Below are 15,001 nucleotides of genomic sequence, written 5' to 3'. Positions count from 1 at the left end.
AAGGCCGCATTAAGAAGCAACAACAACACCCGAAACACATTCACCCGCACACAAATGCTCCCACTCAGGCTCATATACACACACACACATGCTCATATGTAAACACATGTACATACTTATGTGCTGACAAATAGTAATTCCCATCAGCGCAACTGTTAACAGTGTCACTGTCAGTGTCAACGGCGGTGCAACTTTCGTCGGATCGCCTCAAGACAGTTATGAATAACAAACGCGCAGTTCAAAGGCGGGCGGCGCCTGCTGTAATTGCCAATATGGACGGCATTTAATACAATCACTTGCCACGTACATTTGCAGCACATATTCACACCAGCACTCACACACACACACAGGCACACACTTGAATGAAAGCGTGTTCCAAGTGAGAGTAGGACTCCATGGAAATGCGTCATTTAGTGGCACCGATCTTGACATAGCGGGAATTTCACACAACGCCCACCGATGTCAATTCGATTAATTAATTAAACAACGACTTTTGACACCCCGTCTATGTGCCGTTATTTGTCAACACAATGTGTGCGACGGCTAGCAGGGGATTTTCGTATTTTTTTTTACAATAATATTGGCTGCCATACAGACGAAGATAAAATTACAGCCCAGCGGGAAAGAATTGGCGGACATAAATATGCACAATAACAGGCGAATAAAAGCCATGAATCATGGTAGTCTACAACAACAATGCCACATACACACCTTTTAAACAGTCGTCAATGGAATTCTATCACGGTTCCTCAATATTGTCAAAAAATATTTCGATCGTAACAGCAGAGGAATGTTTAGAACGCTTACGAGGGGTAAAATATTAAGAAGACCTCCTTCACACTCAAACAAAAATCGATTCAAAAGAATGTTATAAACCGCTCTCAAAGCCAAAACTCGCGTCACATCACACGCACACGCACTCGCATAAGAACGATCACTTCACCAGCGCGAGAGCTGCAAAAAGAAGACGTCGCAAGTTTTCGAAGTGGCCAAGGTAGAAAAAACGGTAAGCATGAAGCGAGACTGAATGAGAGTATTTATGAACGTACATACATACATACATATGTATATGTATGTACATATGTGAGTTTGTTTGGACGTGTGGAGTGACGAAGAGCAGCATGGTTAGGAAGAAGAAGAAGAAGTGGAAACGTTTAATGACCTTAAAGGACGAATGAAGCAGAAACAAAAGTTGAAATTCAAACTCGAACAACAAGCAACGCAAGAGGAGAAAACAAACAACGGCATAAAACGAGCAAAGCGTTCACTACACGCATGCAAAACAAGGCACAAAGCACGACAACTACAACAGCAATGCTGGCAATATCGATAAGCAGTAGCAGGCACTGCAATAAAAGCTGAGATTTCTCTGAAATGGGTAGAAGAACGAAAAGCAAAAGTAAGAATATACCAAAGTCTGTTTGCATGTGTGTGTGTTTGTGTGTGTGTGTATGATTATGACAGTAAACAGAAGAGAAGCAGTGCCAAAGCAGAAACGGTGAAATATTAAAGCAGTAATTTGTTGTTGCACATTAAGGGTGATCCAGCTTCATTAAAGTAAGCAGTCACATTTGGAAAACTTGATGTCCAACATATTTAGAGTGTGCATGTACCGAGCCTTCAGTGGAAGAATAAGATTTCAGGAAATCTGAGCTGCTGTAACTGTCAGTCAGTCAGTCTTGCACTTTGTGTAAATAAAGTACTGTCAAAATGACTGAACAAACCACTACCGACCTCTAAGTCGTGTTTGCTGGGTTTTGAGGAGGTTTGACTTAAATGATGTTTGATCCGTGGGGACGTGGAAGGATATACGAACGCATCCCAACCGATCAAGAAACGTTAGGGCAAATATCGGTAAATGTAAAGCCTTTTTTTCTTTGGCTGCAGACATGAATTCACTATTCAATTTATGTGTATGCGGACGTTCCAACTTATTATAAGCCGATATTCATGATGAAGCCGCTAATGAACATTAAGTAATCCCTTCATCATCTTTTGGCTGATTGTCACGATCGTCATCACGGTCATATTTTTGCTGCGAGCACTCTGGCTTGACGTTGTTGTCGTCGTTGATGAGGTTTTACGGCGAGTATTTATTGTTCCTCGGCGTGTGTTGGTACACACCTATGTGGCTCCCACTTTACCGGCTACATCTCCACTTCAAACTTTTGTAGGTGTTGGTGTATTGTATACAGGTATGAGTGTTTGTATCTTTATCTTGTAAATGTACTTATGTAGGTGTGTGTATGTGCGGCATTTTGGATTCATTCCATGCAGTTCGGGTATGTAGCTACGCGCTTTGGCGTATTTGCTGCGCGGCATGCCCGACTACTGTGCTACGCAAAGTATTGCCGGAGCACGCGTCCGTCCACGTTGTTGTTGTTGTTGGTATGAGCGCACATAAAAGACCTAAAGACCCACAAGATAAGTAAAAGAAACTCCAAAATAAGCAAGTACGCTTCGGGCAATCAGTTCAGTAGAAATGAAAGCAACAACAACTGCAAAAGTGAACAGCAAACACCAAAAACAACATGCAACAAATTCACATTGTTTTTCTCCTTTTTATTTATAATTATAATAAAGTTTTGAATCTTTCCACTTTTTTACTTTATTCAGCAGTTCCACTTATTCTCTTTTTTTATCTTGTGACATTGTTTTTGCATTTTCTCGCTAATGATTGTTTTGCGCCTTAGGAGACACATAGCTATGTACATATGTATGTATGTATGTATGTAAGTAGGTATATAAGCTTTTTCGAAATATTTGAAAAAGACAAATTCGACCAAACATTAAGTTCTTCTTCTTCTTATTTATTGGCGTAGACATCGCTTACGCGGTTATAGCCGAGTTGGTAATAGCGCGCCGGTCGTTTTTCCTTTTCATTGTTTGTCGCCAATCGGAGATTTAAAGTCTAGCCACGTTCTTCTCCACCTGGTCTTTCCAACACAGTGGAGGTTCCTCTTCCTCTGCTTACCCCGGCGTGTACTGCGTCGAATACTCCAAAGTTGGAGTGTTTTTGTCCATTCGGACAACATGTCCTAGCCAGCGTAGCCGCTGTCTCTTGATTCGGTGAACTTTATCAGTGTCGTCGCATCTCTCGTACATCTGACCGTTCCATCGACTGCGATATTCGCCGTTGCCAATACGCAAAGTACTATACATCTTCCGCAGAACCTTCTCTCGAAAACTTGTAACGTCGACTTATCAGATGTTGTCATCGTACTTGCCTCTGCGCTAGCAGAACGGGATTGATAAGTGACTTGTAGAATTTGGTCTTTGTTCGTTGAGAGGGAACTTTACTTCTCAATTCCTTACTCAGTCCGAAGTAGTACCTCTTGGCATGAGTTATTCTGCGTTGGATTTCGATGCTGACGTTGGTTATTTATTCAAAAAGTTTGTAACTTGAACGTAACCTATTGCGTCTCGGATGTGTTCTCATAGATATACAACTTTCAACATTTCGTATTCCATTTTTATTACGTCTTAAATAAATACGATACTTCAATGGGGTGTTCCCAATGACCTTTTCTCCCATAGGCGATGTTGTCGGAACGATTTTGTTGCAGTTCTGGAACTGAACATGACCTTGGACGATTTTAGTTTAAATAAAAACTTCAGCGAAAGTGCAACCATTCACCCACGGATCAGAGCGAAGTGAACAATACAACCTTCAAAGTATTGACCAGCGTTATTTGAAACTACTAATTGGAAAGTTTTTAAACAGATGATCTGCTAACTGCTTTGGAACCCAAGAAAAAACTGTAAAACAAATTAGTTGCCATTACTCGGAAAATCAAATAAGAAATTAAAGTATTATTATTGTTGTTATAATCGTGATTTCTATACTTTTTCGCAGCTTTTGTTTAAAGAATTCCGAGCGCAAATGCTGCCATTCGCTTAGTCCACTCGACAGCGTTCTTATTGATATCAATTTTCGCCTTTGTGGCTGCATTTGTTGTAAACATAATTTTTGCTTTTTTCTCGCAATTGTAGTTATTGTTTTTAATTGTGTTGTGAGACGTGCGCTTGATTAACCCCAGTGCGGCTTACAAGCTTGCTGACGAGCGCTTTATTTGCTCGTGTGTTTGTATGTAAGTACGTAAGTATGTATTTGTTATCATACAACTTGAGCAAGGCAACGCGAATAAAACGAATAAAAATAGCAGCTTTTACAGCATCAATTATGTCACTGCAGATATATTACATACATATGTATGTATGTACTTGTATGTATGGCAACAATGTTTGTAACCATAAATAATACATGTACAAATGCACATACATACGTGCGTGCGTGTTTGTTTGTAAGAATTTGCTATAACAACGTTGACTACTACAATTAGCCAAGTTTTTAGATTTCTGAATTGCGTGCAAAATCAATCGCACTTGAGAACATACATACAGACATACTATACATATTTGGAAGGAAAATCAAAAATAGTTTTTATTCTCTACAATTCATTTTCATGTTGGTAAACAATAATAAAAATTCAATACAACAAGATTGTCCAATGATTCCCAACTCTTAAAAAAAGTTTTCGCGTATTTTATTATAAAATAAAAAGCACACTCCATATGTATCTTAAACCTTAGTTCTGAGGTCTCTGATATTACCATCAATTATGTTGGTAAATAGTATCTATGGAACTTTTTGCTGGATAAGCGACCTGAGATGCGAACGGGCAAACTGTAAACTTCAAAAAGACACGAACTAACACGAACCGACTCAAAAATTAAGGTCTGGCATGAATGTAAAGGGTGATCCATTTCAAGGTTTTCAACTTTTTTAAAGAAAAAATCCAAAAAACTTCAAATTTAACGGGGAATGTTTATTATCATTCGAAAGTACATTCTTTGGCATTTATTTTTTGAAGATTATATCTTTCGAATGTTCGCCACGACCACGTCTGAGATGATCCAACCGTTGAGTCCAATTTTCGATGACTTGTTTGAGCATTTCGACTAGCAACTGGCAACTGAATGAGATGTGTGACAAGACCTGACTCGGAGCGGGATTGTCCCCATAAACTTTAGACTTAACATACCCCACAGGAAAAAGTCTAATGGTGTGAAATCACACGTGAAATTATCTGCTCAGTGAAGTGTTTTCCCAATAAATCTATTGACTGATGCGATGTGAGGGAAATGACGAGATCACGAGCCTAATTTCAGACATCAAATATTGACGTTACGTTTTTACCGTAACATTTTTTGAAGAAATATGGACCGATTATTCCACTGGCCTCCAAACCCCACCAAAACGTTGTTTTTTTGTATTAAATGCAAGCTCTTGAATCTCCTCAGATTGCACTTAGTCCCAAATACGGCAATTTTTCTTACTTACATATCCATTAAGCCAGAGATGGGCCTTTTCGCTGGACAAAATTTGGCTCGAAAACGTCGAATCTTCTTGGAAATTTTTAAGAGCCCATAGAGCAAAGCGATGTCGCTTGGGAAGGTCGAGCGGCTTCAGTTCTAGCAAGAGCTGTATCTTGTATGCTTTCAATTTAAGATCTCGACGTAAAATGCGCAAAGTCGTTCCTTCCGTCAGTCCGAGTTGCTGCGAACGGTGCCGAATCGACTATCCACGGTCTTCGTGTACACTTTCAGCTACGGTTGCTTTATTTTCTTCACTTCACTTCACTTGTTCAGGTGTAAGTCTTTCTATGATGAAATGCCAAACAATATTGAACAAAAATTAACATGACAGCTTGACATGAGCCACGCATTATCTTCTAAGAAAATACTATAGTAAATGGATCACCCGTTATATGGTGGCATGGGAAAGAAATTGAAGGTTTGTGATCCGCGATAACGCGTGATTACAGGAGAAAAAATTTAAGGCGGAAAATGTATTTAAAGTTATATTTTGTTGACCAGGATTAAACCGACTTCGACAATAGAGAGCGCTCATAAAGGAGTCGAGAGATATTAGATGAGTACGAGTATTCAGGGGTTACGATTAAATGTGATAACGAGTACATTTAAAGGGCATTTCATTAACAATGTCAAAGCATCAATCCTTCATATCTCATCAGAAGTCGCTAATAAATGATAAAATTAAAAATAAAAAATTTATTCTGGACAAAAATTAACTGCACAAATCTACATTTGAAGAAGCCTTATAGAGAAGGCGCGAGGTTGTTTTCTAATTTGCGATTTCGTGCTGGAAACTTTAAATTTCCGTCGATCAAGAAAACTTACTCACAATATACACTGAAATGAGTGTCAAAGTTTTCGGCAAATCAATTCGGTGCCAGAAGGTTTATTGATACAAATACCCCTGTAACTATACGTATGTTTGTTTATACATTAAGAAGTGTATTACAGCGAAACACATACATAAGTACATGCTGTAGCGTATGCTTTGCTTCGCAACCGGCGGATGTGAAGCGTTCTTCAAGTGTTTCTCCGTGGCAATAAAGAGCACAGTGTTGTTCTTACGACAGGATGTTCTAAGTGCTATATATTTGACAAGTATGCAGTGCCTCATAGTTACATACGCACATATGTATGTAGTATGTATGTACGACGCGGTTTGTGTGCTTTTCAACATACCGTTATGTTTGATACACGCCTACTTAAACAACCCCTGAGAGATTTTTTTATATTTGTAATTATATATTTTTATGGTAAAACTCTGTGTCTGTGGCTGAATTTCAAGGTATTTCCTGCTGATTACACACATACACACATGTATTTGCTTGAGAATAAAAATATTGGGACATTGGGATATGTTTAGAAGGACGTACCTCCGATTGCAAAAGAGAGGAGTAAAAAGTGATTTTGGACTCACTGTATCAAAGTTTTTCTCAATAAAGCAAAGTAGCCTCAGTACTGAGGCTGAGTCTGGGCCTGAGTCTGATTTGAGTCTGCGACCACATTAGATTAAAATAAGTACCTACATATGACGGGTGATCGAAAGAGATATACTTTTTTCAATAGCATTTTTTTGACAGATCACGTGTGAGTCGTGTCAAGCTGTCATGTTATTTTTGTTCAGTATTGTTTGAAATTTCATCAAGGAAAGACTTATGCCTTAACAAAGTTTACAAAGCGTTCAACTTTATTACGAAAATTCGCACGCTTAGCTCAACTTGCGCTTCAACTTAGCTCAAATGGTCAACATAATCCGCCTACTGAAAGTACAATTTGCAACAACATGAACCATCTTCAGTCCCAGCATTCATTATTGGATAATATTCGACCGAATAGACCAGCATGCAGTGAAGAAAATAAGCAGCCGTAGCTGAAAGTGTACACGAAAACTGTAGAGAGTCGATTCGGCGTCGTGTGCAATAATTCATATTGACGTATGGAATGACTTGGCGCATCATACGTTGAAATCTTAAACTGAAAATACAGCTTGTGTAAGAACTGAAGCCGCTCGACCTTCCCAAGCGACGATCGCTCTTGAAAAGTTCCAAGAAGATCCGACTCCGATCCAGATCACTTCGGTGAGCAAATAATTTCACGTTTAGGGCCAGTCGATTGGCCGCCAAGATCGCGTTATATCACACCCCTAGACTTTTTCCTGTGGGGATATGTGAAGGCAGAAGAAGAAGAAGTCTATGAGGACAATCCCGCTACGATTCAGGCCTTGGAGCAAAACATCGCTCGTATCATACCTCAGTTACCAATTGAAATGCTTGAACAAATCATCGAAAATTGCACTCAACGGATGGACCAACTGAGATGTACATAGCATCTTCAAAAAATGATTGGCCAAGAACGTTCTTTCAAATGAAAATAAACATTCCCCAATAAATTTGAAGTTTCTTTGTTGTTTTCTTTAAAAAAGTAGGGAACCTCGAAATAAGTATTTATTAGTACAACCCTAAAATATTGAGCAATAATTTTGAAGTCACACTTCAAATGTATGATGTTATCGGCCTAATCAATTTCAGCTAATTGGTCGAGTTACAATCGGCGATAATTCCCTGCTCTAGGGAAAGATAACCCAACAAATACAAATAGAGTAGAAAGTGATCAACTCACAGACAAATAACTGGAAATTTCTAAATTACATTGCAACAACTACAATAATAATGATGGATTAGAGCAGCACAACAACAACAACGGCAGATTATTGAACAACAACAGGAAAGAAATATCATAATAGAAATCGGCTAGCCTTTACGAGTGTTGGAGATAAAAGAAGAACAAAAGAAAAGAAAAGCAAAGAACGACAAGTTCTCCACGAGTATCTACAAGGCGATTGCAGAATGAACGCGGCTGGTGAATCAATGCACTTTGCGGCTGGCTATGGCGGCCTGCAACTTGCACTTGCAGCAACAACCTATTGCAGCCGTCTCCAAAGCTCCGACCAGCAAAAGACCTGCCCCCGCAGTTCAATGTGGAATAAAAATAGATTTCCAAATCAAAGAGGAAAAAAAGAGCACTCGACTGAGTTGGAGCAAACGCCAACAGAAAAAGGGTGAGCATTATTAGTGAAGAATGGGGAGCAAACGCTCGATGTAAAATTCTGCCTGCGTTTTACATATCTATGAAGTATGTACATACATACATATGTACATGTATGCAGATATGTAAGCAACCGTGTACATACATACATACATACGGTTTAAGTGAACGCCAACTTGCGTGAATTAGGAAAAGTAGTTTTGTATTAACTCAGCATTTTCTTGGATCGGGCCATTCACATCACCTGCGCGATGCAAATCTGAATCGCCATCCAACTCTCGCCTCACGCAATGAGCCAATGAGCCAATGCGCCAGTGACGTTGATGGTGTGGTGCGCGTTCCGCAGCGCGTTGCGTGAATGGGCGAGAGAATGCGTGGAGCCTATAATTTTAGTGTGTTATGTGCATCCCGTAGCGATCTGGACCATTACTGTCTGGCTGGGGTCTATCGATAGATGGGCATCAACGTCACATTAATTGCGTTTGATTGCCTCGACCGCTTCTAGTGCTGCCGCCGTAGCACGCAACCGCGCACACCAACCAACCACTCGTCCGCCACTCTATGCTGCGCCACGCCACTCTGCGCGGAGTTCTACATTTCCTGCATTAAATAAAACGCGTCGGCTGTTGTGCCATTGATTGTCCATCGGTTCGGGCTTTTCACCCATTAGTCCCTCCATGCATAATTTACGTGTCTGTCCATAAGCACACTACCTCGCACATACAGATGCACATGTTTGTAGGCAAGTGCACGCACACGCACACGCACTTCTCGGCTGCCGCCAACATTACATACTCGTACTGCGCCGTCGTCGCGTTCGCTGTTGTGGCTGTTGTGGCTGCCGTCGCCCAACGCCCAATGCCCGCCGCATGGTTGCTATTACTGTTGGTGCTGCCGTCAGTTTTAGACACGATTTCCGGGTCATTGACTCTTCCATTTCTCCATTGAGCAGTGTGTGCGCGACGACGACGATCGCTTGCGCATGGACAAATGCAGCTTGTTGACGCGATCGCAGCTCTAGCGACGGCGCACCGATGTAAATGATAAAAACGAACAACCGGCGACGAACATGCACTTTGCCGTTTAGTAGTGAGAACGACCATAGAAGCTAACTAAACGAAAGTCGCAACACTGAAAACCAGATAGAGGCGATTGTCGCACTGTAAACTCGCCCAAAGCATTACCTTAATTACTTATAATGAAATAGCCATCTGTAACACAGTTAAAAACTACAAATAATAATATTAGTCATTCGGTAATTATATAATATTAGGTCCACTGGTATACATGCTGTTATTGCGATAATTATTTAGAAGAAATCAGCATTCTTCGTTTCTTTCGTAAGGTTCTCAATATGCTGCGACATTTCAGCTAGTAGAAGACAGCTGTTTCTTTGAAAGCTTTTTTTTTTTTAATTTGCCTGAGTATCATTCAACGCATCTTGTACTTTGTAGACCTGGCAACTAAATTGGTTCCATCCGGTTATATTTGTCAAAGTCCATAGAAGTCATACACTGCTTATGCTACCACCGACGAAAAACCGTGGATCGGATCACGGTTACCTATCTATGAGAGTGCATTGTGAATAAACACTCTCCGCCGCTTCTATTGTCCGCTTCTGCCGTCCGTATACATGGCTATCAACGAAAATGAGATTATTCCGTAGAAACGAGTCAGCTGATTGCCCTTTTTCAACACAGCGTTGCCAATAATATTTTGTAGTAATTCACGACAACGTGGCGGGTCCCAATCCAAGCACACAACTCTGGGAAGGGATGGTTCGCCTTTTCTATTTAGATCGCCTTCCAATGTATATTTTTTGGCCACCCAGAGGATACTTGGTCTAAGACCGAAAGTGGTGAGCTGATTGAACCATGAGTAAAAAAATTCTTTCTGGCCACTCCCAAGTGAATGGCGTTAGAGAACTTTACTCACTTTCGTGAGCTTCTACAAATGGCTGTATCCTCCAGCAACAAGCCTCGAAATTCAACGCAGGTGCTACTTCAGACTGAGTAGGCAATTGAGAAGTAAAGACCTCTCTCGACGAACAAAAATCAAACTCTCTAAGTCACTCATAATTTCTGTCCTGTCACATGGTGCAGAGGCATGGACGATGACAACATCTGATGAATCGGCGTTACGAGTTTTCGGGAGAAAGGTTCTGCGGAAGATTTATGGTCTTTTGCGTGTTGGCAACGGCGAATATCGCGTTCGACAGAACGTTGAGCTGTATGAGGTATACGACGACAATGACATATTCAGCGAATGAAGAGACAGCGACTACGCTGGCTATGTCGTGTCGTCCGTTTGGATGAAAACACTCCAGCTTTGAAAGTATTCGACGCAGTACCCGCCCGGGAAAGCAGAGGAAGAGAAAGACCTCCACTCCGTTGAAGAGATTAGGTGGAGAAATGGCCAAATTGCTAAAAGAAGAAACGATTGGTGCGCTGCTCTAAGCTCGGCTAAAACCGTTATGCTGCAATATCTCGAAATCTGCATCGCTATTCACATATATCATCAGTGAAAGTTTCTAGGTTTGAGATGCGTCGTAGTCCAAATCTGTGTTGACCAGTGTAATCAAAGGTGAAAAACAATTGAATCTACCATGGCGAAAAATCTCGCTGTGTAAGAAAAGAAAAATTGTAACAGTACTTTTTTCAATTTCGTTTAGACACAAGTACATATGTATATATGTACATACATATTTATATATACATACATATGTGTGTCAAATCTATTTTATATAGTATGTTGTCTCTGTTTTTGAGTAAAAAAAAAAAATAAAGCAACAACAAAGATGACCCAAAGCGACTATGAGGTTATCGCTGAGCGGTGATGTTTGCGCAGCTCAGACGAAGTGATAATATTAACACTGAAAGGTGATTATTTGCCACTAATGCCAATGTTGCTCTCTTTTGTGCTGTTCTGTAGTGATTGTGATTACTTGAAATTCAATTCAAAACATTTGAAATTTGTATCAGCATTAAATAATTTGACGAGAAGAGGCAAAGAAGTATTTGGGAAATTTATTTTTGTACGACAATCATCGTAGTGATATCAGATCGAGACGCTTTTACGTTGTTCCGTAAGCAAATATATGGAGACACAGCCAACCGAAACTGCGAAAGGAAATTCTGTCAGTCAATATGTTATATAAGAAAATTTACGCGCTGGAAAATGCCAACAATAAAAATATCCAAAGAAGGTAACCGGATATTTACTATTAAAAAGTCCACCTGCAATACACCTGTTGCATACGAATGTGAAAGCGAATATGCAAAATGCTATGCACACTCAAACATATGTACATAGAACGAAAATAAATATGTAAAGGCGGGTAAACGAAGTACAGGAATACCGAGGAGATCAGCGGAGGATCGAGCTGAAATGAAAAACGAAGAGGAAGTTCAGAGAGAGGATGTGTTCCAATGTATGTATTTGCCTTATGATTATTTATCTTTGCAAACACATTGCACATTGCCCATTACTTATGTTCGCGGCGGTTTGTCTGTGTGTGTGCATGTGTTGGCTGGTGTGCGTGGAGCCACAAACGACTTCCGTTCGCGGGGATACGACAGCAAACGAAAGGCATTGCTTGGGTTGTGCTTATGACTTTTATTGCTACGCCTTTCTCTAGGCGGGCATATCAATTTTCTGGTCACGATATCCTGCTATAAGCTAATTAAAAATTGAGAGAATTTTATACAAAACGGAAGAAGAACTATGCGTTTGTATGGATTTATATTTAGTTATAAGACAGCAAGTACTTACCTAACTCCAAGTATGACTCGCAAGTATGGCTCCAAGTATTGCAGGCATCAATTTAGTTAATTGTTGTTTAGAAGAGCTGCGATTCTAGAAAAAGTTTAAAGGAGTAATTTACCCTGAATATGGAAGCCAATAGTAATCGGTTGATTTACTTTCTTCGTATGTTTTATGTTCCTTGGCAAATCTTGTCATCGCCTCATACAACTTTCAACATCCAATGTGTAAGTTTCCCAGCTCTTATTCCAATGCATTGGATGAAGAAAATAAGAACATAATTTGTGCTTTGTCGTCATAATATAAGGTAGTCGAAAAAGTATTTTCGTATTTGGAATCAAACTTCAACTTATTTTTTTTTGTATATAATGAACTGTAATGAACCAAGTATGTACCATTTTGGTCGACCACTTTTTGCCACTTTTACGCTAGAGACATTATTACATCAGTGTAAAACATTTCTTGTTTCTCGGCGAAAAACTGCGACAAGAAATTTTGACAGGCTTCTCTTGAAGCCAACTTTACTCCATTAAGGAAGTTCTGCATTGACCGAAACAAATGGTAGTCCCATGGTGCAAGATCAGGGCTATATGGTAGATGTACCAAAATTTCCCAGCCAAGCTCTCCCAGTTCTTGCGGAGTCGTCAAAGATGTGTGTGGTCTAGCGTTGTCCTGATGGAAGACGAAGCCCTTTCTGCTGATCAGTTCTGGCCGTTTTTTTTTATTGATTGTTTGCTTTAATCTCTTCAGTTGTTGACAGTAAAATGTAGAATCAATCGTTCGACCAGGCTGGAGCAGTTCAAAGTGGATGAATGCTTTCCAATCCAACCAAACACTCAGCATAAGCTCTTGAGGCGTCAATCCTGGCTTTGCGACCATTTGTTGAGCTTCATTGTCGTATTTGACCATGATCTTTTACCACATTATTGTCAGATATGGTTCGATTTTCGTCTTCTGTTCCAATCGCTTCAAAGATTTTTCGCAGATGTTAATTCGGTCCAATCGTCGATTTCAATTTGATTGGTAGCACTGGAGATATATACGATTGCAACGACATCTATTGACAAAATACTATCGACCATCCTATATTTGCTTTCAAGTACCTCAACAGCTCTCCTCGAACATGGAATGAGCGATTAGTTAAAAATGTTAATGTAGGTGAGCAGAGAATTTTGCAAGAGTTTCAATGCATGTCCAGAACTGCATGGAAAGCTTATCTTCCATGCTGTTGTTGCTCCAAATGCCTACTCTGGACATACTCAATTATGTAGCAAGTGAAAGTCTGCAAAGTTCTCGTAGATATAGTACATAACCACACACACGTAGTTGGCGCACATGTCTTCTGTTTGTGCAATTTCTTGTTAATCTCTTATTTCATATAAATAAGCAGCCTAAAAATAAATTAAATTATCACTGAAGTTGCAGTCAACAACAACAGCTGCGTGATCCACGCTAGTTCTTATGCACTCAACAACAATTGCAACAAGAACAACAACAGTGTTGTTGATGTTCATGCTGACGTTGCCAATTGCTGTAATTGTGTTGTGTTGTGTTGTGTTGTGCCCCTGCGCTCGTCTCGCCTGTAGCTCCCTTGCAGGGCGGCAGTTGCAAGCAAATTGGGAGCAACAAATTCGGTTTAGCTCAGCATCCGCTGTCAGAGGTTCACTTTTTGCTATTGCAGCGGCGTGCTTTCTGCCACATAGCACAGAGTGATTTTTAGGGAGGCATATGCAAGTGTTGGTGGTGTGATCCACTGCAGGGTAACCAATCGGCTGCTATATCTTCTCGTGTTTGGTCTAAAAACACACGTTTACATAAACAAATTCGCAAACAGGATATCGAGGTGTCGAGTTGGGATCGATGGTACACGATTTGAGGTTCTAAAGCAAAACATGCTTCAAACATCGTCGAAAATGTTTTGAGGACCTGTTTTTGGGTCTAGGAAAATGGTTTCATATATTTCAATCATTTTGTCGCTGAGGTTCCCTCGCTAGCATTACCAAGCTTAAACACTCAAGACGGAGCAGTGCTCTTATTTAACGGTAATAGCGCTAGAGTCTAGACCTTAACTTTCCCGTCAGACAGCCATCAACTTAATCAGCTGAAATTTAATTTTATAGGACTTATTTCAATCAGAGAAAAAACTTTGTTCGACATTACAAAAACACCGTTTCTGATCAGCGCTGCCTCGGATTTTCACCACCTGAAATTGCTGAGATAACTCACTCTTTTGTAGCTGTTAAACGGCATACGAGTGCCAATGTACATATTTCCAAGTATTCATGTGCATATGTATGTAAATGTGCTTGCAAGTGTGAGTGTACGTCGAGAGCTTGCTTGTGGTGAACGGATGCTGGGTGCCGGTGCAGCATCTCCATCGTCTGCAACATAAACGTGCATTTTGTATTGCTATTATTTCTGCGCTACATATTTGCTTTTGCATTGGCGGATGTAGCCGTTTTGATGATTGTTGTTGTTTCTGTAGTTGCTTTTGTTGCAATTTAGCTGATTTCCTGTGTGCTATAGTGGGGCATGTGCGTCCGCTCACACATGGTGCACCCCAGCAACTGAATGACAGGCTGACGTTCCATTCAACGGATTGGCGGAACGATTGTCGGCGAATGTATTTGTATGCCACCTTTGTACATACATATGTCACATTAGGGTAATCCACATACGGAATAACATAACATATGAAGACTTCAAACGCGTATGTACATAGATGCCTTTGGACTGAGGTGTATTACCACAAGCTCGCATATAACTATATAGCTGGCCTATAGAAAAGTGTAGTGAACCGAGGACTTCTGAGCCT

This window comes from Bactrocera neohumeralis, chromosome 6 (genome assembly GCF_024586455.1).
Source record: "Bactrocera neohumeralis isolate Rockhampton chromosome 6, APGP_CSIRO_Bneo_wtdbg2-racon-allhic-juicebox.fasta_v2, whole genome shotgun sequence".
NCBI classification, from domain to species: Eukaryota; Metazoa; Arthropoda; class Insecta; order Diptera; family Tephritidae; genus Bactrocera; species Bactrocera neohumeralis.
The sequence above is the reverse complement of the archived record's forward strand: the minus strand, read 5'-3'. Positions refer to the sequence as shown.